Here is a 9,546-nt window from a genome sequence, read left to right as displayed (position 1 = left end):
TGTTTATTTGGTGGAATACTTGTTTAATGATGCAAAGATGTGCCACAATACTTTCATGTTGCATGTGTTTAACTCTGTGAAACTGTGTATTTTGCCTGCCTAAAACACCTGATTGGTCTAATAAAGAGCTGAACGGCCAATAGCTAGGCAGGAGAAAGGATAGGCAGGGCTGCCAGGCAGAGAGAATAGATGGAAGGAGAACTAAGAGGAGGAGCAAGGAGAGGAGGAGAGGATGATGCCAGGGGCCAGCCACACAGCCAGACAGGGAATAAGAAGGAAAGAAAAGATATACAGAAATAGAAAAAGGTAAAAAGCCAAGAGGCAAAAGGTAGATGGGATGATTTAAGTTAGGAAAGCTGGCTAGAAACAAGCTAAGGCCAGTCACAAGAAAGAATAAGACTCCTTGTGATTATTTGTGAGCTAGGTGATGGGCCCCCAAAGAGTAAAGAGTAAAAAACAAACAAACCAACAGCAATACCATCATCTCTATGGAAAGTTACCATTACTAATTAAGTCTGTCCTATCTCAAGCAAGGAGAGCAGCAGCAGTACCTACGGAACCGGAACTGTTATTACACAAAGCTCTTCCCAATACGATAAACCAATTTTAACAATAACATCTCCAACAATAACATCCCTAGGCGTCTGTGACTTGAGTTCTTGCATATGAATTAAATCATGGTTCACACTAAAAGCTATGGGATGCTATCTTGTAATAAATAGGGCAAACACTATTGCTCCTTAGCAGCCTTTTCAAGGTAAACCTCCAGGTGCCCTTTCTCCAGTCTTAATGCCATCAGAGACCATTTTTGTTCTAGGATGTGACTGTTGGAATTCTCTGCCAGTGTGTTCTCTGCCCAGGTGATGCCATTGTTCTGTTGGCGTCTCTGTCAGAGAGTCAGGAGGCCTGACCCTTCTTCCACCCAAGGAGACCACGGAGATCTGATCTAGTAGTGTGCTTGTCTCCATGTTCCACACTGAGGCACTGGCCACACTTCTCAACAAAAATCTTCTTGCCTTTCTCAATGTCACCCATTTTTAATTTGCTCTGTCCAGGCCCACACTTTGAATGTTGGGTATTAGAGGCAGACATACTGATGTCTTAGATAGTTCTTCTTAAAAAATTATAATTGTGTGTGTATGTGTGTGTGGTGTGTGTGTGTGTGTGTGTGTGTGTGTGTGTGTGTGTGTAATGTGTGCAGGGGGACACACACGTGCCATTATGTGCAGGTGGAGATTTTATGGATTTTTGTGGTTTGTCTAGTTTGCTCTCTTCTTTACATAGGGTCAAGGGATTGAACTCAGATCTTGAGACTTGCATGGCAAGTACCCTCACCAGCTGAGCTGTCTCCCCAACTCTCTCAGCTGTTTCTCCATGACTCAAAGCAGCTTCTTTTGAAAGGATGGTAAGGTTTCTCGGACAACTTTTTGGTACTGTTATGCCACTCAACACAAACCCCCACCAACTGAGCAACAAAAATTTGCATTCCAGATGGTCTTTGAGCAAATGTCCTCAAAGACACAGGAAGCTTAAGGTTCAAACACAGAAAGATTAAAAAAATAATAATGTGGCTCAGTCAGAGGTTAGCAGGATCAAAAACATGCAGTTCAAAACATAGGCTCTAAAAACATTCACACCCTCACATGAAGTGTTCCCTTCCTGTATAATTAAGCCATGCATTGTAGGTGTATCCTTGGGGAAAAGCTATTCAGTTCTAAGATTTGTGTTCCCTCCCCCCAAACTGCTGTGCAGCATTTTCAACCCCTGAGCCTCAGAAAGTGACCTCATTGAAGTAGAGGCTGTTTGAATGTAGCCAAATTAAAATGAAGTCCCTGACCTGATTCATCCAGTATGACTGGTGGTGACATTGTCCAAAGAGGAACATGTAGACAGAGATGCAGGATGAGGACACTGAACAGACATAGAGACAAAGTTACAACAATCAATACACAAAGGCCTTCCTAACCCTCAAAAAGGGGCCTGCTGTCTCAGCCCCAACTCCTGATCCTAGCTTCTGGAACCGTATGGGAAAAAATGAGTTTCTGTAGTTTCCTTTTCCATTTATGTGCATGTTCGTGTGTGTGTGTGTGTGTGTGTGTGTGTGTGTGTGTGTGTGTGTGTGTGTGTGTGTGTGTGTATTTGTTTGCTCGATTTCATGTCAGGAATTAGCCTCCATTGTTTTTCTATCTTATTCACTTAGGCACTGTCTCTCAATCGAACCCAGGGCTCACCAATGTGACTAGTCTTGCTTAGCCAGATTGCTTTAGGATTCCATCTCCCTGATTCCAAGACACAAGAAAGAAAAATCATTCTCACACTCAAGCAGGCTGAAGTTGGCTAACGCCAGGAGGATGGATCGCACCTTTTCCTCCCAAGTCCTGCCCAAGCTGCAGACTGTGGATTCACGTGAAGAGGAAGAAGGAAGGAAGGAAGACAGATGGACTGCTGGATGGACAGACGGAAGGACAGAGCTGCTCGAGGGGGCGGGACCTCCATGTAGAGGAATGGCAAGGATTTCAGAGTCAAACAAAGCTTGCAGATGCCTCTACTGCTCACCAGCTGCAAGACTTGCAAGACTCTGCAAGTTCAGGACTGAGGCAGGAGGATCTCCATTTGGGGACCAATGCTGCCCCCCCCCCCCCGCCATGCTCTTTCCTGTTGACTAGCATTTCCTGGACTCCTGAACACAGGCCTTGTTTATACTGATGGAATGACAGCATGATGTGGTGGTATTTATGATTTATTAAAGCTTGCCTGAGGATTCAGAAAGTAAAATCAGTCACAAGCCATAGAAGCCAGGTATGCACTTTAATCCCAGAAGCTAGGAAGTGGTGACACACACCTTTAATTCCAGGATTTAGGATTAAGAGGTAGATGGATCTCTGTGAGTTCAAGGCTACCCAGATCTACACAAGATTGATCCAGTCCTAAAGAGAAACAGCTCACACAAAGATGATCTCAGGACCTGGGATCATACCCTTTAATCCCAGGACTCACGAGAGGTATTTAAGACAGGAGCAAAGAGTCAGTAGGAGGCATTCATTCTCCAACCACTCAGAAGACAGAAGGCTCCATTTCAAGGATGATGGGAAGACATTCAGTCTCAGGATTCTCCAGCCATGCTGAGAAGAGGCAGCAGCAGCAGCCCATTCAGTCTGAGGTAGTGGCAAGAGCTAGTGGCCTGCTACTTTGTTTTTTTGACCTTCAGCTTGAAGTTTGAACCCCAATATCAGTCTCTGGGTCTTTTATTTTTCATGCAACAACACGAGGTATGTGCTTCTTGTCCGACTGGCCCAGAAAAGTCACTAGCAGTCACACTGAAACCCCGTCTTGGAGAACTGCCTTCCCAACTACATTAACTGCTTTTCTCATTGCTGTGACTAAAGCAGCTTAGAGAAGCGGGGGATTATTTTACCTTGTGGTTTTAAGGAGCAGTCCATCATGGCAGCCGGAGTCTATGGAGTTTGTGGCCGCTGGCCACATTGCATCTATCTTCTGGAAACAGAGAAAGATGGTTGCTGGTACTCAACTTCATTCTCCTCTTTATTCCTCCCAAGATCCCAGCCCACTACAAAGAGCCACCCACATTTAGACTGAGTCTTCCCGTTTCAGTTAACCTAATAGAGAACTCCCTCACAGATATGGGCAGAGGTGTGTCCCCTAGATGATTCTAGATCCCACGAAACGGACAACCAAACTTAATCACCCCACAAGCCTTAACAAAAAATCAGTGTGTTATGTCAAACCATTGTCACTGGGGGGTCATTTTGTCTTGATAAGCTAATGCATTCTGCTTATGGGACTGTTGCGTGGTCCAGAAGAGTTGGTGAGGAGTTGGCTAAGGGTGTGGTCAGAGGAGTGAAGCTATGCCACGGGCCTCCACCTCTCACATCCCACAGGGGAGAGTGGAGAAGCAAAGGAAAAGCTCGGAGGTGAAGGAAACTGCCGCGGTCTGAAAACCCCAGGCTGCAGGACAAGAAGACCAGGAAGAGGACACAGCCATGAAGCTGCTGGTGATGCTATGAGTAAAGGCAAAGCGGTAACCATGGCAACAGACTTCCAGCAAGGGTACCAGAACCTAGAAGTACAGTGACCGGGAAGGGATAAAAACCAGCAGGGAAATGTGATAGACACTGGATGCCGAGGCTGAAGCAGGGCCTGGCTTCCACCTGGGGCTTGCACACCACAGCTCCCCTTGTCTTGCTCTCCCTCCCCAACAGCTCTGCGGAGCTTTGGTGAAGCTAAGTGAGCAGGGGATGATGAAATGATGTGGGAATGGGGATTTGTGTGAGTCCTTTCCTACCCACGTTTCTGTCTTTCCCTTAAAAAGTCTCACAGCTGTTCTCTGGCAGCTTCCCAGATACAGTTCAGCCCAGCCAGCCACACCCACGAGCATTACTGGATGACACCCAGCCCCTAACGCTGATCACCCACTTAAGAGTGTCCATGAGTGTGGGTTTGTAAAGAGCTTGTTGGGAGGATTACTGATGATTTGGGTGGAGACAAATGCTTCCTACCACTGTTAATCATTTGCTGTGCCTTCACAGACTAACTCCTGAGATCCTTTCACTAAGTGGTTGAGAATTCTAGTGTCCCAGCTCATTTTCCTTTATTACAATCTGTATTTCTGCTATCAACATTTTCCCTTTAGTTTCAAACTCTGGAAAATCTCAACTGAGCTTTTTTTCAATGTCAGGGTTTGTAGCAAAATGGAGCTGAGTGGATGCCTTCCACAGGAGCAATTCAACTTTGGTGGACATCCCTTTTAAGTATTGCCAAAGAGGTGACATTTGAAGCTGAGGGTGTATCTTGGTTGGTAGAGGGCTTGTCTGTAGTGAGATATGCACCCCGCCCTCACCTGTTGCACTGGCCACGCCACGACCATTTAGGTGTGGTCACAGGTGGGGATGTGACAGGAGAAGGCTAGGTCTGGGGTCTTAGACCCCAGGTCACTCTCTTGGTTCCATTCGGGTCACAGAGAGCACCTGGGTGTGGATCCTTGGAGCTGGAACTTGCTGGTCATTGGTTTCTTATGTAAGTGACTTCTCCCAGAATAAAACTAACCTATATTTAACCTAGTCCTGTGTATCTTAATCTGTGCTGCTACATTCTGGTGTCAGGAGTGAGATACAGGGTAGATATCTCACTACATTTGTCTCAAACCCCCAAAGCACTGGTCTGATTGCCAACACTGCACTAAACAGACAAGATGATACATACCTGTAATCCTAGCAGTTGGGGGATTGGGGAAGGAAGCTCAGAAGGGCTAACCTGAGATACATGAGATCCTATTGTCCAGGTTGGCTTTTTCATTGTTGTTGTTTGTCTGTTCTTGTCAACTGGACAGAAGCTAGAGTTTTGGGGAAGCAGGAACCTCAGTGGAGAAAATGTCCTCACCATATTGGCCTGAGGGAAAGCCTGAGGGACATTTTCCTGACTAAAACTGAGGTGGGAAGGCCAGATCACTGGGGTGGTGCCCCTCCTGGGCTGCTGTCCTATAAAGGAACCGAGGCTGAGCAAGTCAGTAAACACCACTCCTCCAGGTCTTTGCTTCAGTTCCTGCTTCACGTCCCCCCCTGTAGCTCCGCTCTGACTTCCATCACTGATGGAATATGACCCAAGGGCTGTAAGGAGAAAGAAAACTTTTCCTCCTCAAATTGCTTCTGGTCATGGTGTTTATCATAGAAAACACCACAGAAGTCTAAATAAGACACTGTCTTGAGAAAGAAGCAAGCAAACAAACATACAATAAAAAGGGGCTGCAGTCTCAGAAGAAACACAAATATCTAATAAACATTTCAAATATGTGTTCATCATCCCTAGCCATGAGAGAAATGCAAGTCAAAACTACTTTAAAATCCCATCTCACCTCTGTAGTTAGGAAAAGAAACCAGCCCAAATTCCATCAACAATAACTGGATAATGACAATGTGGTTCATGTGCACAATGGGATCCAATTCAGCATGTTCTAAAGAAAAACGGAATTACAAAATTTGCAGAAAAGTGGATGGAATTCAACAAAAAATTAAACTGAGTGAGGTAGCTCAGGCCAGAATGACATCTACCTCATATTCTCTCTCATATGTGGATCATATCTTCACACTGATTTTTTGTGTTTAACTTATAATGTCTGTAGGGTCCAGGAAGCTACAAAAGGGTCAGGGCCTCAAGAGAGACAGGCCTGAAGAGGGCTGGCTAATAGAACTTTTAAAAAATGAAACTAGAGTAAATAAATACTGGAATACTAGAATGGCAAGATGTAAACAGGGAAGGGGGTTGGAGATAGGGAACAGAGGGAATGAAGGGGATGTTACCCCAAATAAGGATGTACAAACAATATGCATGGATACCTCCTACTCTATCAGCTAATTAAAAATGCACTTAAAAGTTTGAATGGAGATAAACTACCTGAAGATAATGCGTATCTCAGATGCCATGGGTTATCAAACAAAAATCCCAGTGCTGCTCTATAAGTTTTAAGTCAGGAAGTCGCCAGCAGCTCTGAAAACAAAGCAAAGCTATTGCCACTGCTCTTGGTTGCCCACCAAGCGTGGATGGTAAGATCCTACTTCTGAAGACACCACACGCCTTGGCTACAAGACAAGTCATGCTGAACCTGAACTGGAAACTCCCTGCTATCTTGTGTATGCAGCACTAGAAGCTGCTGTGTAAGCTGCTGGGGATGGAGGAGAGGCATGAAGGGCCTGTGAATCCCACCATCTGTAACGACAACCGTCAGACAGCATGTGCCCACTGGTCCAATAGTGGCATGACTGTTACGGAGGCAACCAACTCTGAGGCCTGTTCTGCAAGAGGAAATCATGCTCGTTACTCTTTTTTTCACATTTCTTTCCTTTATTGAAAAAAATTTAACTGAGCTGTACATTTTCCCCTCTCCACTTCCCTCCTCCCCCCTGCTCCTACACTCCTGATTTACTGAGGACATCTTGTCTTTCTCCCCTTCCTAGGCAGATCCCTGTATGCCTCTCTTAGGGTCCTCTTGGTTACCTAGGTTCTCTGGGGTTGTGGCCTTAGGCTGGTTGTCCTTTGCTTTATGTCTAATATCCATTTATGAGTGAATACATATTATATTTATCTTTCTGGGTCTGGGTTACCTCACTCAGGATGATGTTCTCTAGTTCTGTCCATTAGCCTGCAAATTTCAAGATGTCATTGTTGTGCTTGTTACTCTTACCCTGAACAAAAACCCAGATCATAAACCCAGGTATCGACTTACTACTGTTTCTTGCTAAATTTATATCACATACACCTACCTCTAAATATATACGTTTATAATCGTAAACAAATGCTATTCTTAGCCTAATCAGAGAAGTTTCTTTTTGCAGTGAGTGGTGATGAAGGCAGAGACATGTGGTTGTTGAAGATGCTGAAAATAAGTGATGCCATAGTGCTCAACCTTAAACCAGACATTCCTATTACTACCTCTGAAGCTCAGAGAATGTTGCAGAAGAGCTTGATGATGGGGGAAAGCTCTGAAACTCTGTAGTGTGCTCATGATGGTGAACTGTGGGTTACTGATAGATGCTGGGTGTGAGTGTAGTGTGCTGTTGTTTTCAGTTATGTGCCCCTTGGTAAGCCCACCAGGTTCCAATGGATACTCTTACAGCTCTGGTTAAACGCAGTGGCCACAGAACAGTACCCAAAGACATGAACTGGGATTGTAGGAAAGGTGTTTGTAGGGGAAAGAGGTTGTTCATGGGGGCAGGAAGCAGATAAGAGAGGCTACATGTCGGAATCTGTCAAAGGACAGATTTAGTTAAAAAATGAAAATAAGGACAATCTTAAAAACCTTACCATGCTGGGCGGTGGTGGCGCATGCCTTTAATCCCAGCACTCGGGAGGCAGAGACAGGCAGATCTCTGTGAGTTCGAGGCAGGGCTGGACCGACAGCCTCCAAAACAATACAGAGAAACCCTGTCTCGTAAAAACAAAAACAAAAACAAAAACAAAAACAAAAACAAAAACAAAAAACCTTACCAAATCTCAGTTCTTTTGGTGACAGGGTGGGGAAGTTCAGACTGGACCAGGGGTCAGCCCCAGCATTTGACAGGTTCCTGAAAGGAGGCGAGGAGTAGGCGAAGGAGCTATAGAGCCAGGCCATGATGGTGGCAAGAATCTCAGAGCCTGGCTGATTAACAGTCAGAGTGACAGAATTCAGTAAGGAGGGGTAGATTCCTGTTGTTCCAAAGCATAGATCATATCATTTTTGTTTCCAGACATGTGTTTAACTTTTTCTTGACTATCTTTTAGTCATCACTGATATGCCATGAAAGAACAGAGTTATCTTTTACAATCAATTCTACTCATCAACCCCATAATCCAATTTTTAAGAATCTAGAGGCAGATGACAGCCTGTTCTGAGGCTGGCAGCATTTGCAGCTTCAAGGACACTAGACAGAAAGAAACTCTCCAAGCCAGCCCAGGCAGATTGCCCTGTCCTGAACAGTGTATTATTAACTCTTAATGGTTAGAGTGCCCAAGATGCTGCAGTTATTATTCAAATTCTGTCACAATAGAATGTTTACATTTTATATCTTTATAGAATTTGCTTATTTGTTTAATTCTGGCATTCTTTTGTTCTTTGGTCATATGACATCACAGTGGCTCTGCCTGTGCTAACTTTTCTAAGAAAGGGAGGTCCTGGCACCTCGTTCTTTATCATCTTTCTACACCATTCTTTGTCCATTAACATAAGCCCTCTGTGTAGGGCACAGATAACTCCAGCTAATCTAACTTGGTTGCTGTGTATGCCAGGTAATCGCCTGAGTGTATAGTAGGAAGAGGCATGCAATCTATCTGTACTCAGCTTCTCTAGCCAATCTTGTTGACCTTTTAAGTTAACTTTGTTTTGATTATCTTGTTCCCGAGTAAGTACAGAAGCAGATGTTTCAAGAATATCTCAGAGCCTCATAAATAGACCTCTGGCTTCTTTTATGGGTGTCACAACCTCCAAGGTGTAAGGAAGACCTTCAAATAGATAAGAATATCTCCCTAGAATCAGGAGGGGTAGTATGCTCAGGACTTTCCTGGGGAAGCTTGGAAGCAGTACTACTAGGAGAAGGCATAAATGATTCATAAGAAATTTCCCATCAATCCAATATCCCCAAGTTGTGCAAATATTAAAAGCCCCCCCAAGCATGCAACATGTGGGGATCAAAACCAGAAGAGGCACAGTGGCCAGCATGTGACTCAGCTTTGATGGATCTCTGACAAGCAGCTGCGCTGGCTTCATGACTTTTGCTGTTCCTCCAACTCACAGAGCTCCGCCTGCCTCTGCCTCCCGAGTGCTGGGATTAAAGGCGTGCGCCACCACCCAGCCCAAATCACAGTTCTTAAAATTATAAAATGAATATGTATTAAAGATTGAATCTGCCTCATTCATTGAAGGAACTCACCAGATGTTCTAACTGGCTTAAAAGAGAAGTCAAAGAACAGAAAAACGCTCGTGGCTTCAACTGGCTAGCTTAAAAATACTTGCAATTCATCTGTATCTGTATTGCCATTATTCCTTAAACAATATACAGC

This window comes from Mesocricetus auratus, unplaced genomic scaffold (genome assembly GCF_017639785.1).
Source record: "Mesocricetus auratus isolate SY011 unplaced genomic scaffold, BCM_Maur_2.0 Super-Scaffold_100011, whole genome shotgun sequence".
Classification (NCBI taxonomy): domain Eukaryota; kingdom Metazoa; phylum Chordata; class Mammalia; order Rodentia; family Cricetidae; genus Mesocricetus; species Mesocricetus auratus.
This window is presented reverse-complemented; position numbering follows the sequence as displayed.